The sequence below is a fragment of the Cololabis saira genome, chromosome 19 (assembly GCF_033807715.1).
Source record: "Cololabis saira isolate AMF1-May2022 chromosome 19, fColSai1.1, whole genome shotgun sequence".
NCBI lineage: Eukaryota > Metazoa > Chordata > Actinopteri > Beloniformes > Belonidae > Cololabis > Cololabis saira.
Window position 1 is genome coordinate 2,091,967 of NC_084605.1, and position 26,164 is coordinate 2,118,130.

Here is a 26,164-nt window from a genome sequence, read left to right on the forward strand (position 1 = left end):
CGTGTATCCCTTAGGTAACACATTATTAATGCTTAACTGCCTCATAAGCATTACTTGACCATAGTTAACCATTAGTAAATTAAGCAATCACATATAAAGAAGTTTACACTTTTTATTTAAAACAAAATAAAACAGATTTTAACAGATAACATTTGTTATATGTATACAATATATATATATATATATATATATATATATATATATATATATATATATATATATATATATATATATATATATATATATATATATATATACATACACACACATACATCTGTGATAACAGATACGTAACAACAATTCGCACAGAGGAGATCTTTGAACAAACATTATTTAGTAACATAATACAATAACACAGTATGATAGGCTACCCTCTGTTTATCCTCCCTGGAAATGTCTGCTCCCTTTTGACATGATGAGCTATGAGTGGCACCAGTTCTCTCCTCCCCCTCTTCTCCACCAAGCGAAGCACCGGCTTCCCTGGATGTCTTCGCCCTGGCCGCCTCCGCGTGCTCTGCACCCCCAGCATCCCGAACACCCACTTCCTCCGCTTCCAGGCCCCAGCCATCCTGCCCCTTCCATACTGTGTTTTGGGGAAAATGACAGAACAAGAAACAAGATTATTAACCTTGTGTCAGATAAATTTCTAATGTTAGCAGGAATAAAGTTGACAAATCTGATTAGACAAAGTAGAATGCAAGATTTCCATGGAATGGATGAACACTATAGCCAAATTTAAGAGTTTCTATAGGAATGATTCTGTCCCATTCTGTTTTTCATCACTATAAGCATGAACATTATAAATGATGGGCTGCTGTTTCAACTTGGCTTCTGTCGATCGGCAATCCAATCGTTTCACTGCGATTGAGAAGACAATCAACAATGTTTTTTTTTCTTGCCGATGTTATAAAACATACACATATGCTGCTACTCTTTTTATACACACAAAGTACAGCCAAATACCAGGCTAAAAAATACAGTATAGATCTCCACATTAGGATGGTGGACCAGAGCATGTGAGGGAAACAGAGCAGGTGAGAATTTTCTTGCTCCTTGCTCACAGACCTGTCCAAAAAAGCAGCGTTGTACACTTAAACCCAAACCTGGCATCGTCAGATTCCAGTATGAGTTCTGTTTCAGATCTCTTCCCTCCCACAGTTTGAATAATAATTTAATCAATGACATACTTTTCGATAACAAACAGATCCAGCTAGAAAACAAGCTGGTTGTAGGTCAGGTATGGGTGGCCCTGGAGCTAAATTGGAGCGGGATGGAGCAGGAGCGCTGGTACAACTTTTAAAATAAAAATCTGCACCCTGCTCCCTGCTGAAGGCCGCATATTTGCACTTCGCCACCAACTTTTACTGTTGCACTTGTATTTGGTGCCTTTTGCATCTTCAATTGGTAAATGTCTTTGACATAACATTTAAACTCTTCTTTCTAAACATATTTCTGATAATTGCACATGATTTTGTAATGTTTTACCTCAAAATTCTGATCAAAATTTACATATTGAATCTTTGAATATACTAATTAATTTTTCCACATTGGTGATGTGGTTATAACTAGTCTCGTTTCCAAACTCTAATATTTCAAAATGATTGTCTGGGGAAGTTCCACCTCAATTTTGTAAAAATAAGCGGGTGTCTGGGTGGAAACGTTTTGTGAGTTTAAAAAAAAAACAGTGTTGCAAAACCAACCAACAGTCTTTTAGGGTGGGCCTTTCGTTGCTAACATTGCTGACGTTTCTGGTAAGGTGTGTGCAAAGCAGAGCTAACCAATCATTGGTTGAGGATGAAAGACTAACACAGATTTTCATTTAATTTCATTTACTTGTTCTGCCCATGGAAACATTCAAATTGTACCAAAGGAAATAGCAAACAGTTGCATCTTTATCTATGTTCAGAAAGGAGCAGGAAAAAGAAAACTCTTATTTAACCTGCCTATTTTACCTATTTTACCTTTTCAGTGAAGCTGGTTGCAACCAGCGGTAGCACTATTACAAAATCCTGCACTAACTTCCCCAGACATTCAAGTCTTGTCCAGTCTCGACCTGAACGTTGGGCATCACAAGACTAAGTCATAATTAGCAGCCTAACAATTTGTAGCAGTTAATATAAAAAGTTACCTTTCTTTTATGTCTGAAGTGACTCATCTATCACCACGAAATGCTCCTTCCCCCAATTCTCTGTCCTTCTCTATGATGCAGCCTCTCCATCGCTGTCACGCAGACCTCCCGTTGCTTTGCCATTCTTGAAAGGGTTCTTGAGGATGCAGCAATGTTGTCCATCATGAAATCAAGCTGGCGAATAATAATAATAATAATAATAATAATAATAATAATAATAATAATAATAATAATAATAATAATAATAATAACAATAATAATACTGACCAAAAAAGTTATCCCACAATGTTAGCCAAAGTTACCTACCATTCAAATCGGTCCACAGATCCACCATCTTTTTCTTCAATGTCAATGTCAATGTCAATTTTATTTATAAAGCACATTTAAAAACGACCGAGGTCGACCAAAGTGCTGTACAGCATACAAGAGAATAAAACAATACCAAAAGAAAAACACAGTACCCAGTGTAGAAACAATAAAATCACTAACATACTAAAATGATCAATAAAATAGTAATAAAATACAATAAAAAACAATCACTTCACACAGATGTGGGGAACTAAGTTGTCACACACTAAAAGCCAAAGAAAATAAATAAGTTTTCAAAGAAGACTTAAAAACCACTAGGGTCTGGGCAGATCTAACATTTAGTGGCAAACTATTCCACAGCTTAGGACCGGCCACCGCAAAAGCTCGGTCACCTCTAGTTTTGAGCCTAGATTTTGGGACGTCTAAAAGCAACTGATTTGACGACCTCAGAGCTCTGGCTGGTGTGTGAGAGTGGAGAAGTTCATTAAGGTATTGGGGAGCCAAGCCATTCAGTGATTTAAAAACAAGCAGCAGAATCTTAAAATCAATTCTGTAATGAACAGGAAGCCGTGCAGGGAGGCCAGAACCGGGACATGTGGTCACGCTTTCTAGTTCCAGTCAGGAGTCGTGCAGCAGCATTCTGCACCAGCTGCAGGCGTCGCACAGAACGCTGGTCTAAGCCCACGTACAAGGAGTTGCAGTAGTCTAGCCGTGATGTTATAAAAGCGTGAATGACCCTCTCCAAGTCTTTAGGAGATAGGTAGGGCTTTACTTTGGCCAGGAGCCTTAGCTGAAAGAAAGCACCTTTAACTACAGACCCAATCTGTCTATCGAATTTAAAATCACTATCAAAAATGACACCGAGGCTTTTAATAAAAGAATTCATTTTGGAACCAAGGGGGCCCAGAGCATCAACAGAGCCGTTAAAAACAGCCGGATGCCCAAACACAATAACCTCAGTTTTATTTTCATTTAGATTCAAGAAATTTTGTGCCATCCAAACCTTAATGTCTTTCAGGCAAGCTAGTAGAGGCTGCAGAGAGTCCTTGCACTTTAACTTTAAAGGAAGGTAGATTTGGACATCATCAGCAAAACAATGAAAAGAAACGTCATGCTTTCGGAGAACAGAGCCCAGAGGGAGCATATATAAAGAAAATAATAATGGACCTAAAATGGAGCCTTGGGGCACCCCACAAGTAAGAGGGGCCACATTGGAGGAGAAATCACCCAAGTGGACAGAAAAAGACCTGTCAGTCAAGTATGACTGAAGCAGCATGAGAGCCGCACCTTTGATACCCACAGAGTTCTCCAAGCGTGACAACAAGGTCCTATGATCAACGGTATCAAAGGCAGCGGTCAAATCTAAGGTCACCAGAATAGCAGCACAACCAGAATCAACAGTTAAAACCAGATTGTTGAACACTCTTAAAAGAGCAGTTTCAGTGCTATGACGAGATTTAAAACCAGACTGAAACTTCTCATAAATATCATTCTTTTCTAAAAATGAGTTTAACTGAATAAAAATGACTTTCTCCAACACTTTAGACAAAAAGGGCAGTTTGGAGATGGGCCTGAAGTTAGAAAGAACAGAGGGGTCCAGATTTGGCTTTTTGAATAGTGGCTGCACAATAGCATGTTTAAAAGGAGCTGGAAAACACTCTGAGCTAAAACCGTCATGAATCAAGAAAAGAATAAAAGAACCAAGTGAAGAAAAAACCTCTTTAAAAAGGCGAGAGGGAATACTGTCCGAGAGGCAGTTAGTGGGCCGTAGCTCACGAACAACATCAGACAGTGAGGACAGTGATATGGGCTCAAACTGATCAAAGACAGCTAAGCATGTAGGAGGAGCAGAAGGGTCAGGAGCTGCTAGGGATGGTACAGCCCGAAGAGAGGAGATTTTGTCAACAAAAAAATTTAAAAAGTCATCACAGAGAGCAGCCGTGGGTACAATGGGGGCAGTATCACGAGGGTTAACAAGAGAATCAAGAGCTCTAAACAGAACTTTGGGCTTATCGATATTATTGGAGACAAGGTTGCGAATGTAACCAGTTTTAGCAGCTTTGATAGCTCTCTGATACTCCAATAAACAGTCCTTCAGGATCCCAAAAGAAACATGCAACTTGTCCTTCTTCCATCTTCTCTCAGCACGCCTACACGAGCGTCTGAGAGCACGGACAGAGTCATTCATCCACAGTTCAGAGGGTGGCTTGGAGCGCTTGCTCCTTGAGGGAGCAATGGAGTCTAAGATGTTCGCGCATGTAGAATTAAAAAGAGCAACAAGCTCTTCAGCACTAAGGGCATCACAACCATCACCGGAGGAATGCATAAAGGCATTAAAAGCTGCAGAAAACTGCAGTGAAGTGCTGGAATTTATGGCACGAGAGCGGCGAGCAGGGGGACGAGCAGCAACAACAGACCCAGGGACAGTGGCAGAAAATAAAACAGGCAAATGATCAGAAATACAGGCACTGTCACAAATTTCATTGACACAGACAGATAGGCCATACGACAACACTAGGTCAAGAGTATGCCCTTTTTCATGTGTCGAGCCAGACACCCACTGAACAAGATTAAAAGAGTCAATCAGAGCCAAGAAGTCTTTAACCAGAGGTCTGGTTTCGCAACACACATGGATATTGAGATCACCAGAAATTAACAAGTGATCGTAATCCACCATAATTCCAGACAGAAAATTCCCAAAATCCTGGATGAAATCCTTATTATATTTGGGTGGACGATATACCACCGCACACAGCAAGGGAGGACACGAATTTACTTCAAAGAGCTGCAACTCAAAGCTGGAGTATGTGGCAGATGGAATCTGCCGACAGTAAAAGCTGGATTTAAACACACAGGCTAGTCCTCCACCTTTGCCAGTGGTTCGAGGGGAGCTGAAGAATGTACAGTCAGGAGGGAGAAGCTCTAAAAATGGAATAAACTCACCAGCATGCAGCCAGGTCTCAGTCAGAAACATAAAATCCAGCGCACGGGAGGTGAAGAAGTCATTCAGCAGGAAGGTCTTATTTGCTAGCGATCTAGCATTAATCAAGGCCATATTCATGGTGACATCAGGGCTCGCGCCGGTGGAAGCCGCAGCGCGTCTTAACGGGCGGAGGTTTGTGTGGGCAACGCCACTTCTGCGTGCTCGCAGCTGCCCGGGAGGCGTCACCAACCCCAGGCCAAGTTGAGCAGAGACCGCCGGCGAACTCCGAGAGGCGGCGCGCAGAACAGGCGCCGTCAGCAGGCCAGGAGGAGCGGAGCCTGACGGCGGCGCGGGATGCGTCAGCCGGCCAGGCAGCATCAGCCCGGGAGCAGCAGGGGAAAGGCAGGGGATGACAGTCCGGGTCCGCGGTCCTCTGAGCTGCAGTGAGCGTCTGACGGCAGAGGAGTAGCAGTATCCCTTGTGCAGGAGGCGAGAATTAGCCACACAGGACGACGACAGGTAAGCCTTGATTTTTACCAATAGGCCACCGCGCTTTCCCCGTCTTTTCCGGCGCTTTTTAGCGGGAAGGACATTATTTGAGCGGCGCAGGTGAGCAGGAATACCTGCCAGCAGGGGCGGAGGGTTTGCGGACCAATCTCCCAAATCATGCCAGAGCATGTAAAGTTTCATGCCACCAGAAGCTCGGATGTTTAGAAGAGCTTGGCGATCATATGCAAGCACAGCCGAGACATCCCGACAGCAGACACAGACAAACAGGGCAAAAGCAAAAAACAAACTCAGTAGATGCGACCGACGACTCGCCAAACATACTGGCGCCATCTTGACTTCAGCTTAATTTTGTGATGGCACCGGTTGCACTTGACTTTCCATCTCAGTATTTTTTTCTTTTGGAGCCATTCAATTAGTTTGAGGTGTTTGTGTTTTTTTTTTTTGCCTTCTGTCAGCTCACTCAACTTGTTTGCTAACTTTAACCCACGCATGCCGTGTGCTCCTAAAATGAAACGTGCAGCTTGGTAAATGGCTATCCTGTTAAAATTACTGTCCGTCCTGCCAGAAAATTCTGCTCCTCCTTCAAGGCAGTTACACCCAGGTTACACGCGATAACTCCTGAGTTCTGGTGTGCGCCAATGCTGCGTTCATGACACCTCAGAACTCTGGGTTTCCCCATTGAAAACTCCCATTTCTGTCTTCAAAGCGTTCCAGACATTGACATTAGACATTGTTGTGTGATGTCAGAAAACTGATTCTCCAAGAAGATTCTGAATTTCCCGATTAGGAGCACCAATATTAGGCCTTAGTTAAAAGCCTTAGTTCCGAATTGGCCTGAACGCCGCACGCCGCACTTTTTTCTTTGCGCGCACTGACCGCGGCCCCATCTACAGAAGCGTCTCCAGATGGATGAGCTCGGAGTCTCACCTCACAGGACCAGGATAACCACGCACAAGGAAAAAGCGGAAAAGGGAAGTGCATCTGGAAAACATGGTAAGATTAATCTAACTACGTTAAACTGTTAGCTCTTAATGTTAACTTTATGACACTTTTTTTGAAAAGTTCACAATTCGAGTTGTCATAACAAATACATCATTCTGACAAAATGTAAACTTTTCAAAAAGATGCTGCATATTTGACTCAGTAACACTTGAATAATGGAGAAGAAGAAGTTTACGTCGGTAAATTTGAAAGACTGACTTCTCAGTCATGTAACTGAAAGGGTGTGTGTAGAAGCTAATACACCTCGTGAAGGCTGACACTTTTTTAAACGAAAGACCCCAACTAAACACGGAGCGGGATGGATGAGACGTCACTGAAACTTGATGTGATGAAGCTCTGCTGCCCCTGCTAGTTTTGGGGGGTCACCGGACATAAAACCTGTTTTCTCTGTATTTTGAAGGTAGAGGCTTAGATTTATTAGGAATTCGTCTGAAAAAAATTATAATAGGTAAGAATTACAGTACATAAAAAATATGTGGTTATAATGGTCAAGTCAAGGGGCAAATTTGGACATGAAGGTAAAGAGTGTAAGTTTTTTTAAATGAACAATCATTGTTCCAAAAATAATAATGCATCAAAATAAATGTTATCAATTATTGACAGTCAATGCTGTAATATATTTCACTTTGAACCTAATTTTGGAAAATATTGCATATTTTGTGATTTTTCTATTGAAAAAATCAGGAGTTGAAAAAATAATGTTTAAATATTATAATTAACTTTATATCTATGGCTAGGTCTGAAGTTGTTGAAAAGATTTTATGTGGTGAAAGTGAAAATAAATATGTATTACATTTTTATTGCACTTTTATGATATGGTAGTCAATGAGGCAAATTTGGACTATGGGTAAAAAGTGTATATTAATTTTAAGGGATGCTCGAGGGTTAAAGAATGATGGGTGTGTACGCTGTGGGTGCGAAAGTTGTGTCATAGCTGTGTTTGTTGTTGTAGGTGTTTGTATACAATAAGCAATCAAACTGATGTAATCAACTATCAATCCTTGCATCCATAGCTTTGACATGTCTCAAGGAGGCTCAACAGTCCAGAAGAGAAGACAGTGATGATGAAGCGATGAGGGGATCTGAGATGCAGCATGACAGTGAAGACGACAGTGAGGATGACTGTGAATCCAGCTCTGAATCCAGCTCTGAATCCAGCTCTGACAGGATAAGGAGAAAAAGGCGAAGAAAAGCAAACATCGCTCTCGCCTGCGGGGTATGTGAAACGTATTTCTTGGCTGGCTTGAGCTGTATGTGTCTGTTGTCCCTACAAGTAGATCAATCTCTCATGACCAGCTGACAGGGCTTGAAATTAACTTTTTGACTTACTAGCCAAGTGGCTAGTAGATGAAAAAAGTTATTAGCCAACCAGATTTTTTACTAGCCAAAACCAAAACGTTGCTTTACTTTTGTATTTCGACATCACTTGTATATAGCAGTCATCGTAGTACCATATTACATCAATCCTGTTTTTCTATACGCTACAATTATCATTCAGTAGTGCACTACTATACTATTGGTGGAAAATGAGATTGCATGATGTGTTCTTGTATAATTTAATTTCAGTAGTTGCCTACTTAATTGTAAATCTAACATTTATGGAGGAATATATAGCATTACACCTTCAAAGTAACACTTTGATCCTGTCCTGTCTGTATATTCTATAATGCAGCAGGTGTATTGTATAAATAATGTGTTTATTCTGGGCTGGATAAAAATGTCCAAATGAGAACGAACAAGTGAATTTAAAAACAAGCAGCCTTTTTATTATTAGCTCGAAAGTGTCTTATTAAGACTACAACAACCAACCTAGCCTGTCTTAAGACAACCACAAGACAACAGCTAAACCATTTAAGGAACTATACAGTGTGCCCCCTGCTGGTCAAACTGAGACATTGCATTGGTCCATTTTCTCCAGTTGTTCTTCAGAGTGTTTACTATTCATTCTTCAGAGTCAGACTCAGACGGTTCACCCGGAGTTGACATCAAGAATAAAAAATAAAAAGGTGCAATGGTGCGCACAGTATTGGGAATCTCAATTTGATTTATAAATGGCACAAAAGTTGGGAATCTCGATTTTTCTAACTAGCCGTGGCAAGAAAATCTGTCTCGCCACTTGAGGAATTTGTGTCGCAAATGGCAAGTGGCGAGTGCTAAATTCAAGCCCTGCACGCTGATAGAGGGATGTACCAGAAGGACCAGTACGGTCCAAATGAATGTTAATTTCCAAAAATGATTCACCCCAAATGCGTCCATTTTTATTTAGCATTTTCCCCTCTTTTTCTCCCAATTTAGCCTTGATAATTCCCTGTGTGTGTCATGGTGTTTCCATGTACCTTGGTGAAGTTGTGCCAGAAAATCCTTCTACACTGTGTTGAGGTGTCACATATGGGATTAGTGTGTCTCGCGGCACATTGAACATTAACAGTAAAATACAATGATTTGTTTTTTTCTTCTCATCAATCTCATGATTCAAATGATACATTCCTTCTTGTTCTTGTGTGTTTATATTAGTTGGAGGACCAGGTGATGTGGTGAAGCGGTACAAGGAAGTCCTTGCCATTTTCCAGACGGGGAAGAATATGGCCAAATCCTTCAAGAAGTATGGAGTAGACAGACTTACTATTGTGAGGACTGCAGCGATTGCCAAGCTCGCAATAGCTGCTCCAGAAGAATATGATCAGGTGGAGAAGGGGGAGACGGTGGCAGACTTTGCTAAAAGATGCAAGGAGGTTATAAAGGCCACTAAAGTCATTTCTGCTACAATACATAAAATGAAGGATGATAAAATTATGCCAGCCTATCATACTGTGTTATTGTATTATGTTACTAAATAATGTTTGTTCAAAGCTCTCCTCTGTGTGAATTGTTGTTACGTATATATATATATATATATATATATATATATATATATATATATATATATATATATATATATATATATATATATGTATATGTATATATATATATGTATATATATATATATATATATATATATATATATATATATATATATATATATATATATATATATATATATATATATATGTATATATATATATATGTATATATATATATATATATATATATATATATATATATATATATATATATATATATATATATATATATATGTATAAGATGTATAAGATGTATAAGATGTATACATATAACAAATGTTATCTGTTATCTGTTTTATTTTGTTTTAAATAAAAAGTGTAAACTTCTTTATATGTGATTGCTTAATTTACTAATGGTTAACTATGGTCAAGTAATGCTTATGAGGCAGTTAAGCATTAATAATGTGTTACCTAAGGGATAAATGTGTTACACTTTACAATAAGGGTCCAGAATAGTATTTACTAATGGTTAATTATGGTTAAGTAATGCTTATGAGGCAGTTAAGCATTAATAATGTGTTACCTAAGGGATAAATGTGTTACACTTTACAATAAGGGTCCAGCAAGCCTTTACTAATGGTTAAGTAATGGTTATGAGCCACTCCTATACATTTATTAAGGTTTATGTCAGGTTACCGTTCATAAGGTCAGGTAAGCTACCTGATAACATACACAGCACCATTAGGAAATGATTACTTAAGACTCTAAATAGTTGTTTAATAATGCCCATCCAGTAAACATGTACACCATTAGTGAATGATTAGTAGATGTATTAGGTAGCTGTTACTTAATGCATATTCACTCCAAATAAACACCATTAGTAAATGATTACTAGGGACATTATTAACGTTTTACTTATGTATTAACTAATGTATTACTTAATACTAAGTAATGCATACATAAGGATACATAATTACATCATGTAACGTTTATTAATGCTTACTAATGTATTAATTAACTCTGAGCAGTAGGCATTAATTAACTGTTTATTAATGCATTAACTAATATGCTAATTAATGTTAAGTAATACATAATAATGGTTATTTAACAATTATTACACTGTTAATTAATGCTTAATAATGCATTAACTAACTGTTTATTAATGCATTAACTAATATGCTAATTAATGTTAAGTAATACATAATAATGGTTATTTAACTATTATTAAACTGTTAATTAATGCTTAATAATGCATTAACTAACGTTAATTAAGGGACCCTTATTGTAAAGTGTTACCCATTAGTTTAATGAGGCATGTGTCCAGTAGTTTGGGGGATAAACTAGACATTAGTTTAATGAAAGATGTGTCCAGTAGTTTGGGGGATAAACTACACATTAGTTAAATGACAGATGTGTCCAGTAGTTTGGGGGATAAACTAGACATTAGTTTATTGACGGATATGTCCAGTAGTTTGGGGGATAAACTAGACATTAGTTTAATGACAGATGTGTCCAGTAGTTTGGGGGATAAACTAGACATTAGTTTAATGACAGATGTGTGCAGTAGTTTGGGGGATAAACTAGACATTAGTTTAATGAGGGATGTCTCCAGTAGTTTGGGGGATAAACTAGACATTAGTTTAATGAGGGATGTGTCCGGTAGTTTGGGGGATAAACTAGACATTAGTTTAATGACAGATGTGTCCAGTAGTTTGAGGGATAAACTAGACATTAGTTTAATGAGGGATGTGTCCAGTAGTTTGGGGGATAAACTAGACATTAGTTTATTGAGGGATGTGTCCAGTAGTTTGGGGGATAAACTAGACATTAGTTTAATGAGGGATGTGTCCAGTAGTTTGGGGGATAAACTAGACATTAGTTTAATGAGGGATGTGTCCAGTAGTTTGGGGGATAAACTAGACATTAGTTTATTGAGGGATGTGTCCAGTAGTTTGGGGGATAAACTAGACATTAGTTTAATGAGGGATGTGTCCAGTAGTTTGGGGGATAAACTAGACATTAGTTTAATGAGGGATGTGTCCAGTAGTTTGGGGGATAAACTAGACATTAGTTTAATGAGGGATGTCTCCAGTAGTTTGGGGGATAAACTAGACATTAGTTTAATGAGGGATGTGTCCAGTAGTTTGGGGGATAAACTAGACATTAGTTTAATGAGGGATGTGTCCAGTAGTTTGGGGGATAAACTAGACATTAGTTTAATGACGGATGTGTCCAGTAGTTTGGGGGATAAACTAGACATTAGTTTAATGAGGGATGTGTCCAGTAGTTTGGGGGATAAACTAGACATTAGTTTATTGACAGATGTATCCAGTAGTTTGGGGGATAAACTAGACATTAGTTTAATGACGGATGTATCCAGTAGTTTGGGAGATAAACTAGACCAGACTGAAACGGAGCTGCAACACTTCTGCTTCATGAGGTCCATACAGACTCCAGCTCAAACCGGTTCAATCCAGACACAGAATTCCACTAAAACACATTTATATTTGTGTTATTTTTGTTTGAACAATGTCGTTAGTGTGGTGGAAATAAAAGGATCCGATCCCGATGAGAGAGTCTACGTCAGATTAGCTGAATGAGGACTGTGGTTTTATGGGGGGGCTACCCTTTTGTACCAGGAAACAAGATGTTTATTCCTTATACAGGCTTTAAGATTAGACTAGATTGTCTTATCTTAAAAGGGTAAAAAAGGTAGAAAAACAAATAATTACGAAATATGAACCGTATATCAGAATCAGAATCAGAATTAGAAAAGGGTTTATTGCCAAGCTTGTTAACACATACAAGGAATTTGTTTTGGTAATTGGTGCAATACAATACAAATATAAAAACAAATATATAAGAGATAAAATAAAATGTATAAACAGAAATGTACAATATGAGGTTTTAAAGTAGATAGTATATACATTGGAATGAAAATTAAAAAGTAGTGCAATATGGGAAGGAAAGTAAAAGCAGTGCAAAAGAAGCAGGTAGGATGTGTGTGAGGTGGACAGATATTGAACATGTTTTAAATATAAAGTATAATAATAATAATAATAATAATAATAATAATAATAATAATAATAATAATAATAATAATAATAATAATAATAATAATAATAATAATAATAAATATAAAGGTTCCAGCAGGTGAGGAGGAATCAAAGGTGATTTTCTCAGCTGAGGGAATTGAATTAAGGAGTGTTTCCTTGATCAAAGTCCACCAGACCTTTTTCAGACATTAGCTGTGGTTCTCTGTGGGAATGTGTTTTGCTCTGTTAAGAAAGAACAAAACTTACTTGTAACCTTGGACATAGATTACTGTACATGAATAAAGAAAATAAAAATACAAGATGAGTAAAACAATTAAAGTAACACACTAAAGTTAAAACGAATAAAATCACACCCCACTAAAGCTGAATAAGACATGAAAAACTTCCTCCACATTAGTTCTGGTTTAGCGTTGAATATTGTTGTATATTGATATATAATGTTGTGTATTGTCTGGTCGTGTTAAAGGAGTTTTTGCTCCACCCCCCCTACACACACACACACACACACACACACACACACACACACACACACACACACACACACACACACACACACACACACACACACACACAAGGGGGTAAAAATTTAAAAAGATATATATAATTAAAGAATATGGACAGTATATACACAATACACAATATACAGAATGCAGTGGAGATATAAAGATAAAAAATATAAGATAAAAAAAATTGTGCAGGTAAAATGAGTGAGGTAGACAGATATTGCAAGATGTGTGTTACGTTGTGCCAAGTATGAACAATAAACAATAAACCCCGCCAAACCATGTTTTTTTATCAGTGCTTCATGGATGATATTGAAAACACATAAAAACGAGTGTTATTTAGCGACATATTGTTAATTAAATGTGCTGACTGTTCATTGCTCCTATCAACCCGGTTAAAGTCCATTATACTGAATGGAGGGAATCACCACTCCAATATGGCGGCCCGCGTTACGTTCAGCCCATGAGCGGTTACGTTCGTTGCTCAGTCTAGTGTTTTATATGATGTCTATGCCTGGCACACCACCTCTCAGGTGAGGCTCAATCTGAGGAGTCGCCATGGCAACGGACACACCCACCGCACAAAGTCCACAACGATCACAAAAGAGACTAAATCTGTCCGTCAGGAGTGTGAACTGTCCGATCAAGCAGGAAATAATCAGAAATACTTTTGTCCGGAATGAACCGTCCAACTGAAGCAGAGAGAGGAAGAACATGAACAGAATCATCAGTTTTATGCTTTATGGTCTGTTTTTGTGCTCCTCGGTTTTCTCTAATGATGGTGAGTAAGCAGTTAACTATGATATTTTTTAAAAGACTAATATATAAAAATGTCTAATATCCAACAATTGTCAGTTTGGATATGTGCAATAGGCATTAGCACTTCACAAATTTGAGCATTATAGCACGTTAAAGAAGAAATGGGGCAATGTGTAATCTGCATCAGCACTTTACAAACTCTTGCACTTAAGCACTTTAACTTTACGGTCACTTACTGGTTTATCCATTGCAACTTGTTTTATTGCTTAATGATTTGAATTTAGTTCTGTCGTATTTTTTAATGCTGTGTTTTGTTGGTATTAATGTCATATCTTGTCTACTTTGTCTGCTGTTGTGCAATTTTGTGTTTGGCATTAATTTGGGACGAATGGTGGAAATTAGCCTCTGGCTACAACCATGCATATTTACATTTTTGTCCATTAATATGTACAGTCCCTGTCTAGATTGAAAAAAATAAATAAAAAAAATACGGGTAAACATCAGTTAAATCCATAAATGTGTCTACGCCGCAAGTAAGTTGAAACTTTAGTGATGCGATTCTTCAACCGTCGACAGCAGGAGGAAGAAGCGTCTCCGGACCTGAATCAAAGTCCAAAATAACCTACATATACGACGTAGGAAGATGTTTGTTGGTTATTTTAAACAGTTTAGCAAAAACATGTGGATAAAACTCAACAATACAAATTACAAAAAAACGTCATACTAACAAAAATAATACTAAAATGTAGTTTTTTATATATTTAATGGCGCTTATCCACTAGTACCTACTCAGCACGTCACGACTCGGCACGACTCGGCACGACTCCACTCGCCTCCAGCCGCCTCCACTCGCCTCCACTCGCGTCCACTCGCCTTCACTTGCCTCCAGTCGCCTCCAGCCGCCTCCACTCGCCTCCAGTCGCCTCCACTCGCGTCCACTCGCCTTCACTTGCCTCCAGTCGCCTCCAGTCGCCTCCACTCGCCTTCCCTCGCCTCCAGTCGCCTCCACTCGCCTTCACTTGCCTCCAGTCGCCTCCAGTCGCCTCCACTCGCCTTCACTTGCCTCCAGTCGCCTCCACTCGCCTCCAGTCGCCTCGTTTGTTTCCAACACCCAGATCAGTAGAGGAGGTTGGAGAAGCTGCTGTGACGTATTTGATTGTGTATCTAAACGGAGAAGACAACAACACTAAAGATGTAGAACCTGGAGGAGATGATAGATAAAGATGGAGAACCTGGAGGAGATGATAGATGTGCTGCTGGGTCTGTGGCTTGTGTTCGATATCAAGTTAAAAAATGAGAGAGAGAGAAGCTTCAAGCGGCAACGCTTTTTTTTACTCTTACTCTTACTCTTACTCTTACTCTTACTTATTTTATTCGTTGGCGCTGATGAGAAATCAGCTGGAGCCGCGAGCAGCTATGAAGTGACAGAGCTCCTGGTAGATCTGGTCGTTCCTTATCTCCTCTAGATCTTTTTAATTCTCTCCTCAGCACCAGGTTTATGAATTCAATTCAATTCACTTTTATTTACAGTATATAGCGTCTAATACAACAGATGTTGTCTCTAGACGCTTTCCAGAGATCCAGAACATGAACATAAACATAAATATAATTATAAATATAAATATAATTATAATCCCCCGAGCAATTATTACATAAACAATGGCAGGTAAAAACTCCCATAGTGGGAGAAAAGCCGAGGCTCCGGCCTGCAAACATACACAAAAAAGAGAAAAGGGGGGGCCAGCACAAGAAATTACAGGAGCGATTGGACAAAACAATAGGTATGAGACATTTATAAAAATGGAAATGGAGGAGAGGAAGGGAAAGGGAGAGGAGAAGAAGGGTGAGAGGCACCGCCCAGCGGATCATGTCGGTGCCCCCTGCAGCATAAGCCTATAGCAGCATATCTACCGCCAAGCTATATTTGAGACTAACTATTATAGTCTTGTTCTATAGCTGCAACTATGACTACTGACTCTAACACACTAGAGTTTACACTACCTAGAGATTTACCAACACCAGCTAGAGGTTTACTAAACACTAACTATAAGCTTTACTAAACAGAAAGGTTTTAAGTTTAGTTTTAAAGGTGGAGGTGGTGTCAGCCTCCTTAACCCAGATTGGAAGTTGGTTCCATAGTAATGGTGCCTGATAGCAGAACGCCCGCCCTCCAAATCTACATTTAGATACTCTAGGAACTACGAGTAAACCTGCACTCTGGGAGCGGAGAGCTCTGCCAGGAACATAAGGCACTTTCAGGAGCCGTTTTGGGCTTTAAACGCAAGTAATAAAATTTTAAATTGGATTCGGAATTTTACAGGTAGCCAATGGAGCGACGCTAACACTGGAGAGACGTGGTCTCTCCTGCTGATTCCTGTCAGTACTCGTGCTGCTGCATTCTGGATCAGCTGGAGCCTATTCATCAAATTGCTTGGACATCCTGCTAACAACACATTACAGTAATCCGGTCTAGAAGATACAAACGCATGAACTAGTTTTTCTGCATCACTCTGCTAGAGGATTTTCCTAATTTTTGCAATATTACGGAGATGGAAAAACGCTATTTTACAAACCTGATTAACATATGGTTTAAACGACAAATCCTGATCGAAAACAACACCAAGGTTTCTCACAGTTGCACTGGAAGCCATCGCAACACCATCTAATCCCTTCCTAAGATGCTCTGGACCAAGAATGATAACCTCTGTTTTATCTGAATTTAGAAGCAAGACATTTCTGGACATCCAGTCCTTGATGTCCCTAAGACATGCCTGAAGTTTAACCAATGGTTCTGTTTCATCCGGCTTCATAGACAAATAGAGCTGTGTATCATCAGCATAACAATGAAAGTGTATGCCGTGATTCTGGATTATACTTGCCAACGGCTGCATGTATAAACTGAACAAGATTGGCCCTAGCACTGAACCCTGCGGAACACCATAACAGACCCTTGCCTGTTCTGAAGAAACCTCATGTACATGAACAAACTGGAACCTGTCAGATAGATATGATTTAAACCAACGTAGAGCTGTCCCTTTAATCCCAACAACATGCTCTAACCTGTGCGGTAAAATGCCATGATCTATAGTGTCAAAAGCAGCACTGAGGTCCAGTAGAACCAGTATGGACACTAATCCCTTATCTGAGGTCCAGTAGAACCAGTATGGACACTAATCCCTTATCTGAGGCCATAAGGAGGTCACTCGTGACTCGAACCAGTGCTGTCTCTGTGCTATGATGCATTCTGAACCCTGACTAAAAGACTTCAAACAGATAATTTCTATACAAATAGTCACATAACTGGCTTGAAACTGCCTTTTCCAGAATTTTAGATACAAATGGAAGGTTGGAAATTGGTCTATAATTAGCTAAGGTGTCTGGGTCAAGAGAAGGTTTTTTTAAGTAAAGGTTTAATTACTGCCACTTTGAAAACCTGTGGTACATATCCTAAACTTAGGGATAGGTTGATTTGGTCCAGTATTGTCGCACCAATAAGAGAAAAAATATGTTTGAATAGTCGAGTCGGGATGGGGTCTAACATACATGTGGTTGACTTAGCTCTATTAACGAGTGAAGTCAGCTCAGGGAGGTCTATAGGATCAAAACAGTCTAGAGTCAAGTCAGAGCCTAGGGAAGTCGCTAAAGCTGAGGAAACACCTACAACCGGCTGGTAGATTTCTTCTCTAATTATCGTGATTTTACTGTTAAAGAAGCTCATAAAGTCCTCACTACTGAGAGCTGCAGGAATACACGGCTCAACAGAGTTGTGACTCTTTGTCAGCCTGGCTACAGTGCTGAACAGAAAACGTGGGTTACTTTTATTATCCTCTATCAACGTTGAATAATAAGCTGTTCTGGCTTTGCGAATGGCTTTTTTATATACTATTAGAATATCTTTCCATTCACGATAGGAGTCTACAGACTAACAAGAGTGCCACTTCCTTTCCATTTTACGCACGTTTTGTTTCAACATGCGAATATCTGAATTATATCAGGGAGTTAAGCTCCTGTGGCTAGAAACCCTCCTTTTCAAAGGAGCAACTTCATCTAAAGCTTAGTGCAACAGATCAGCAGTGTTACTAACAAGAAAACCAACATCAACATCAGAGGTAGAACCCAGGTCACTGGCCTCTATTGCTTCAGTAGAGGCTTCACTATTTTCCACTGTCGCAAGATGAGCAATGGTCTCCTTAAATTTAGCAATAGCTTCATCACAAACATCTGCTAAAATAATACCTCCTGCCCTGCACTTCAACATCGACAACATTAGATTCAAACGTTATTAAGTAATGGTCGGATAAAAGGGAGTTTACAGGTGACACCAACAGTTTCAACACCGTAGGTGAGAACGAGATTGAGAGTATGATCAAAACAATGCGTCGGCCCATCCACTTTTTGTGAGATACCCATTGATTCTAGAAGAGAATTGAAAGCTAATTTAAGATCACTTTCAACATCCATATGAATATTAAAATCACCCACTATGAGGAATTTATCTGTACTGATCAATAATCCAGAAAGGAAATCTGAAAATTCAGACAGAAACTCTAGATAAGCACCAGCAGGGGGCCGATACACTACCCCAACAGAACTGGCTTCTCTGATTTCCAGCTCGGAAATTTCAGACTAAGCGTGAGGCTTTCAAACGTATTATAATTGCACTTAGGTTCAATTTTTGTTTGGAGACTGGAGTTATAAATTGCTGCGACTCCTCCGCCTCGGCCCGTGTTTCTAGGAATGTGATTGTGGCAGGGTGGAGGAGCTGCAGTCACTCAGGCTGATTAGGGCACAGGTGGGCCCAATCAGCCTCTCCACCCTGCCAGCCTTCATAAGGCATAGCTACACAGCAGCAAGGGGAGACTGAAGCTGAAGCTGCTGGAGCTGGAAGCACGTGTGTCCTGTGTGTTGGGTGAGAATAAAAGGGTCTGCACGAAACTCTGTGTCTCTCCATCCTGTCGGTCGGCCCCCGTGGCACTCACACTGCTACACTGGCGCCCAACGTGGGGCCCGATAGGATGAGGAAGGGGGGCACGGAGTGGGCCCTGGAGGCGCTCGCCCAGGCCATGGCGGACCTGACCGCCGTGCTTCAGAGCCAGGGGGAGCGGCAGCTCGCGGTGCTAGAAGCGCTGGTGGCCGCGGAGCGACCCACCCCTGCGCCACGCTCGAGGTTCGTCGCAGCAGCACAGGAGGAGCTGGCGGCGCCGCAGCTGAGAGGCCGGGAGGCAGAAGCTGCGGGCCGCCAAGCGACGGCTCCCGAGGCGGTGGGGACCCCGGAGCGGCCCACCCCGGTTCCACGCCTGAGGTTCGCCGCGGCAGAGCTGGCGGGGCTGCAGCCGACCGGCCGGGAGGCAGTGGCTGCAGGTCGCCAGGCGACGGCTCCTGGGACGGAGTCAGAGGCGGCTGCGGAGGTGGAGTCAGAGGCGGAGTCAGAGGCGGACCAGCAGGGCTGCGCCATGGAGGAGGCGGTCCTGGAGGCGGACCAGCAGCCGGCGCAGGGCTGCGTCACAAAGGAGGGCGTGGTCCGGGACGCACCAGCTCCAGAACGGGGCTGCGCCGTGAGGGACGCGGTCGTGGACGCACCATGTGGCCCGAGGCCACCATGGGCCCGGCCCCGAGATCGTCTTCCACGGCGGGCGGGCCGACGCCGGGGGCGACCCCCCCGACCGTTGCGCTGGTCAGGCCGACGCCGGGGACGACCCCCCGACCAGGAAGGCCCGGAGGGTTCCGGGCTTCCTCTCCCGCTCCGAGGGGGCGGGGGGGGGAGTAGGCTCGTTCCGGACGGACCCCGGCCCGAGATTGGCGTTGGGGGTGTGTGGCCGGGTGGAGAGGTTGACGGGACACGCACCTGTGTTCCATCCACCTGAGTGGCTGCAACGCCTCCACCCGGCCTGCCTTTATAAGGCAGACTGAGCCTGATGCTGTGGGAGAAGGTGCAGGAGCACATGTGTTGGTGTCTCTGCTAAATAAAAAGGGTTCTGCACAAAACTCTGTGTCCTCCTCTATCCTGTCGGTCGGGCCCCCGTAGCACTCGCACTGCTACAGTGATGATTAAAATAGCCGGGCGGAGTCGATTCATTCAAACTAACATACTCTTCCTCCTGTAACCATGTTTCTGTTAAGCAGAAAATATCACTCCTACTCTCTGTAATTTTATCATTTACTAATAGAGACTTGGAGCTTAACGATCGTATATTTAGTAGTCCGCATCTAATTTTTCGGTCTCTTATTGGTACCAAATGTGCATTGGTTTTAATTTTTTACAAGATTTTTTTGGTTAACGCCTCTATAACGCCGCAACTGGTGAACTTTTGGAGGGCGGGGAACTACAACCACTTCTATTTTACTAGGCACCTGGTTAGAGTCGCCAATATCATGTAATCCTATAGTTTTAGAGTCGCCAATTATATAATGCAATCCTACAGTTTTGTTGGCAGGCGTTGGTCCTCGAGAAGCAGCAGAGAAGTGTGTTAAACAGCAGCTCTGCATCCTGGCCTGGACCCTGCATTGTCAGGGAGAGGGTCTAATAAAACAGGCCAAATTACTAGAGACAAGAGCAGCACCAACCCGGGTGGGATGAATGCCGTCTCTTCTAATCAGACCAGGCTTTCCCCAGAACGTTTCCCAATTGTCAATAAAGGCCATGTCGTTTTCTGAACACCACTGAGACAACCAGCGACGGAGGGAGAGCATGCGACTAAACTAAACTGGTCAGATTGGAGAGGGGACCAGAGAAACCTACGGAGTCCGACATGGTTTTGGCGTAGTTACACACTGAGACAATATTCATTTTGGTTACTTCCGTCTGGCGAAGACGGGAGTCATTAGCTCCGACATGGATGATAACTTTACCAAATTTACGATTACCCTTTGCCAGTAGCTTCAAATTTGCTTCTATTTCGCCCGCTCTGGCCCCCAGGATGCACCTAACTATGGTCGCTGGAGTCGGCCTCACATGCCTGACTATGGAGTCGCCAATCACCAGGGTCGGCTTCTGAACGGGTGTGTCACTGAGTGGGGAAAATCGGTTAGACACATGAAGTGGGTGGTGGTGTTCCGTGAGCCCTTTAAGACTACGCTTCCTCCGAACCGTCACCCACCGGCCCTGACTGGCCGGCTGCTCGGGAGCTGCTACAGGTCGGTCTGCCGCTAGCTTAGCCTGGTTAGCTGAGGAGGCTATCGGAGATATATATATATATATATATATATATATATATATATATATATATATATATATATATATATATATATATACATATATATATATATATATATATATACAGTACTCGAGTTGGGGGGGACGAGGGGGGATGGTATCCCCCCTGAAATAAAAACGGTCCAAATCATCCCCCCTGTAAAACTGCCAACCCCCCTTTCCATCCCTTATGTCATTTCATCAATGAATGTGGTTTTACTGCTATTTCAACATTTAGAGTCATCACCAGAAAAATAACACCAAAAAAATAACAATTTTCACCTGTTTCAAGTAAATATTCACTTGAAATAAGTAGAAAAATCTGTCAGTGGGACAAGATTTATCTTCTCGTTACAAGCAAAAAAATCTTGTTCCACTGGCAGATTTTTCTACTTATTTTAAGTGAAAATCTACTTGAAACAGGTGAAAATTGTCTTGTTTTAAGTGTAATGAGATTTTTTTTTACTAAAATGAGACATTTTAACTAGAAATAACACAAATATTCTTGTTAAGATTGTGAGTTTTTGCAGTGATCAATTTTACTTATCATGTGAAGGACACAATCATATTGATAAGTTCAGAAAAACTGTTTTTTATTGTTGTGTTTTGATGTATTTGATGTAAGCCCAGTGGATATTTAAAGCTTACAGAAGGCTGCATTTAACTGCTGCTATGTCATTCCTGCATTCCATTTCTGCAGGTGTTTTGGTCACTGCTATTATTTGTAATATATTATATTATTTGTAATCAGCACAAATTATCTGTAAAATCCACCATCCCCCCTGCACTGTATATATATGTGTGTGTGTGTGTGTGTGTGTGTGTGTGTGTGTGTGTGTGTGTGTGTGTGTGTGTGTGTGTGTGTGTGTGTGTGTGTATTATGTGTATATAATGCGTACATATCGCAAAACCAACTATTTTGGATGATAAAGCCCAGCTAGGAGGCTGCCTCAGGTATTGCGCAATACCAGCAAGAATGCATCGTCTCAAACTGACAACAGCGTTCTGTAACAGAACTTCTGTTGCTCGTGATTTGTGAGTTCATTCTTCCAAGAACGACTAGCAAGAACGTACTCTCCAAGAACACAAGTCTATTCTTAGCGTTTTTTGTATTGAGAAAGGCCCAGTGTTTTGATCAGAAAGCCTTCATGTTGTTTTACTGATGCAGTGCTTAGTTTTTACCACAAGGTGGCGGTGAACACGTCAACATGGAGCTTGTTTGTCAGGGGGTTTGAATGTAGATTTGTTTTAGTTTGGTTGGAAAAAATGAGTCATCATACCTTTACAGGAAAAAAAAGAATCCTGTTCATCGCTTATTTATTTATTGACAACTCCAAATTGGAAAAAAAATGGGATGGGATGGAAAATGCAAAGTAATAATAATAATTATAACTGTCAAGTTAAAAGATTACAGTAAAGTTACGTTAACAGATACAATTGTAGTTATTTCCCTTCAGAATTGATAATTAACTCTAACTGCCAGACTGCTGTCAAACTCCTCTTCAGAAAACCTATGAGAGCAAAGTGTTGTGTTAATAATTAAAATATGGAAGGATTAAGTCTTTAGAGTCAGAAGGAGCTCTGCTCTTAAAGGTTTTATATGGAAGGAGAAAATGTTTATTAATATTTAAAGGAATTCACCAAAGGGAAGATGGTAGATGAAATGTGAAGTCTTCTGCTGATCATCACAACTCTGGCTGCAGTAATTCAGTAATGGAGGCTGTTCAAAGTTATTTTAGGACAAACATTCTGGTGTCTTCAGTCACCAGAGACGTCTGAACTCACCAGCCTGAAGAGAAGGATCTTAACAGAAATCAGTGATATTTTATGTTGAGTTCATGGTTGGTAGTCAGGACGATGTACTCTGTTACGCCCCAGGCTAGGGGAACAGAGGCGCAACATAACAATGAGGCCACAGGATCCACACTGAGATCCAGGCACGGACCTGGGGTAGGAGCAGGAGCCTCTTCTCCTCCCCGGTCACTGAGGGCTTGTGGGGCCACAGCAGCCTCCGCACCCACGCCCCCAAACCCACGGTCGCACCATCGGTCTGAGGCTGCGCCTTCACTGCGACTACGTATACCTCTCTCTACTAACTGCTCTGACACCACACGTTTAACTTCTGCTTTAAGCGCGTTCAAAGGGACAGGAATATCAAAAACAGCAGCAATCACCAACAAATCCTCCCTAGTACACCTGTCCAACTTCTCAAGAGCAGGAGCCTGTGCAAACTCATCCATCTCAGACATCACACTGCCTTCACACACACAGAAAAAACTGCCAACCAAACACACAAACTGAATGTAGAAGAAGCGACAGACGGACGAGCCCCCACTTTATGTTACCCCCCAGGCTAGGGGAACAGAGGCACAACATAAAAATGAGGCAGCAAGAAATGGTTCACAACAAAAAGGCGGTATTTATTTTTCACAGCTCAAGGTTTTCAATATAACAGTTCAAATCAGTGCTAACTGAGTTAGCACAAAAGAAACAAAATGACAAAACGAAAAATGAAGCTTCTCTTCGGGGTAAACCTAGGCCGAAATAACAAACAAAAGAAACTATCTTCTCAACCAGACTACCTAAACCCTGGGAGGAAACAAAAGATCAAACAAAATTACAATCTCTGAGCCTAACTTCCTAAACTAACAAAAACAGGAGAAAAAAGGGATCAAATTAAATGGCGGTTTAGCCTTACTGCTTTGGTATAAAATAAAAGACAGACTACAGCCAGTTACAACACTCTCGAGCACAAACTAAGGACTACAAGCAAACAGCAGATTAACACAGATACAAATCACACATGCACAAGCCAGCGAGGAGGATTGCCACACTGAACAGTAGCAGCCCTCCACATGCTGAGTGAGGTGTGCTGCTTTTGAGTCGGACCAGCAGCTTGTTGACAGTGAAAACATTTCACATGGAAGTCGTGTTTGTCTCACTGGCTGATGGATAAATGATTTCTCTCAGGGATGGATGGAAACAAACGTAGAAAGAAAAACAGAATATTTGATTTTATCAGTTGGACAAATATTCGTTATGTTTACAACTGCATTATAACATTTTATGTAGGTAAAAGAAAACCTTCAATAAAGTTCATAGTTATCATTTTTATTCTATCAGCTTTTTTATATGCAGATATTTAATGAAGACATAACATAACTGCATGTTCCTCAAAGTGGCTGAGTTTCCTGTGAATGTCTTCTTCTGAGTCTTCATGTGATGTTTCTGCAGATACACAGGTCTCCTGTCAGGTCAACAAGACTTGTATCTTACCCTGCAGTTTCACAGCTCATGATGACGTTGTCATCCACTGGATTCAAGAGACTCCACCAGAGTCCCGGGTTCACTCCTACCATCACAAACAAGACCAACTGGGAGAGCAGCACCAGAGGTTCAGAGGAAGAACATCTCTGTTTGAGGACCAGATCTCCAGAGGAAACGCTTCACTGCTGCTGAGAGGAGTGAAGGTTCAGGACCAGGGCAGATATCTGTGTAACATCAGCACCGTCACTGGAAACAAGGAGAACTTCATCCACCTGAATGTGAACGGTATGTGGAGAATAAAAACCTCAGCAGATTCAGATTCGAGTCCATTGCTCATGGTGTTTTTTTTGTAATAAACAGAAAAGATAGATATACTTTATTAATAGACTCAGGGTCCATTTAAAAAAGACAAACACACATACAAATTTAAAAAAGACAATCATGCCAGTGTTTCCACATTGCTGATATCTCACAGCACTCAGTCCAGGATTGGTCAACAGCATTAAAACAGAGTTTTGTGTGTCATTCAGTCGACAAATGAATCTATACATCAGTTTTCTCAACAGAGCATGAAAAGTGTTTATACGCATTTGACAGAATAACTCACTCGCACTAACCACCTGGGTTTTCCATCAAAATACATAGGCAATCATTATAGGCAACCTGCAGTTTGCGGATGCTTGCCTTTTTGAACTTAACCCACAAGGGGGCAGTGTAGAGTGGGGTACAGTAAGCTCTGAAGAGATTCATTTTAACTTCATCAGAACACCAGGAAAATTTATGTTTCAGCACATTTGCTTGTGTATATAAAACAGGCCGTTGCCTATACATATCCTCATCATCACAAAAATCATCAGTGATGATGTGGCCCAAATACTTAGCAGTGTGACAAAAAGGTAACACATTCCCTGACAAATGAAATGATGGGAACACCAGTTCCTTATCACCATTAGTTCTAAAAATCATAACAGAGCTCTTTTTAGCATTATAGCTAACATTGAATTCCACCCCATATTCAGAACATGTTGAGCAGCTCCTGAAACCCAGCACTAGAGGGAGAAATGATTGCCAGATCATCTGCATACATAAGATGATTAATAATAGTATTTCCTATCACACAACCTGTTTTACAGCTTTTCAACTGGTCTGATAGAGCATCCATATACACATTAAATAGGCAGGGGGAACGTAAGCCGCCCTGACGGACTCCATTACTCACCCCAAATGGAGCAGAGACTACATTCCCCCATTTTATTTGCATGCACTGATTGGCATACCAAAAAATCAGAATCCTAAGGATACTGTCAGGCACGCCCCTCTGACTCAATTTTAAAAACAGTTTATGATGGTTTATGCGATCAAATGCCTTGGATGCGTCTATAAACCCAATTAAAACAGAAGAATGATGTCTTCTATATCTATCAGCAATCTCTTTTAAAGCATAAACACAAAGATCAGTGCCACGTTTAGCCTTAAATCCAAACTGGTTATCAGAAGTGTGTACATAAGCAGACACTCTATTTAATAAGATACTCTCTAAGACTTTGGACAGCCCACTGGCTAAAGCAATTGGTCGGTAGTTGTCCATGCTGCCCACTTGGCCAGCTTTATTCTTTATGACAGGGACCAGAGTTACAGATAACATAGAGTCTGGTAGGACTCCATGGGTCATAAA

General features: G+C 41.0%; 1 long non-coding RNA gene across 1 annotated transcript; it reads right to left on the reverse strand.

Moving 5' to 3' along the window:
* Positions 1–558: 558 nt before the first annotated feature.
* On the reverse strand, positions 559–2,471 carry LOC133419564 (uncharacterized). Its single transcript, XR_009770538.1, has 3 exons — positions 2,435–2,471; positions 2,129–2,302; positions 559–583 (listed from the first exon to the last, which is right to left on the reverse strand). It is a non-coding gene; the product is annotated as an uncharacterized LOC133419564 (long non-coding RNA).
* Positions 2,472–26,164: the final 23,693 nt, after the last annotated feature.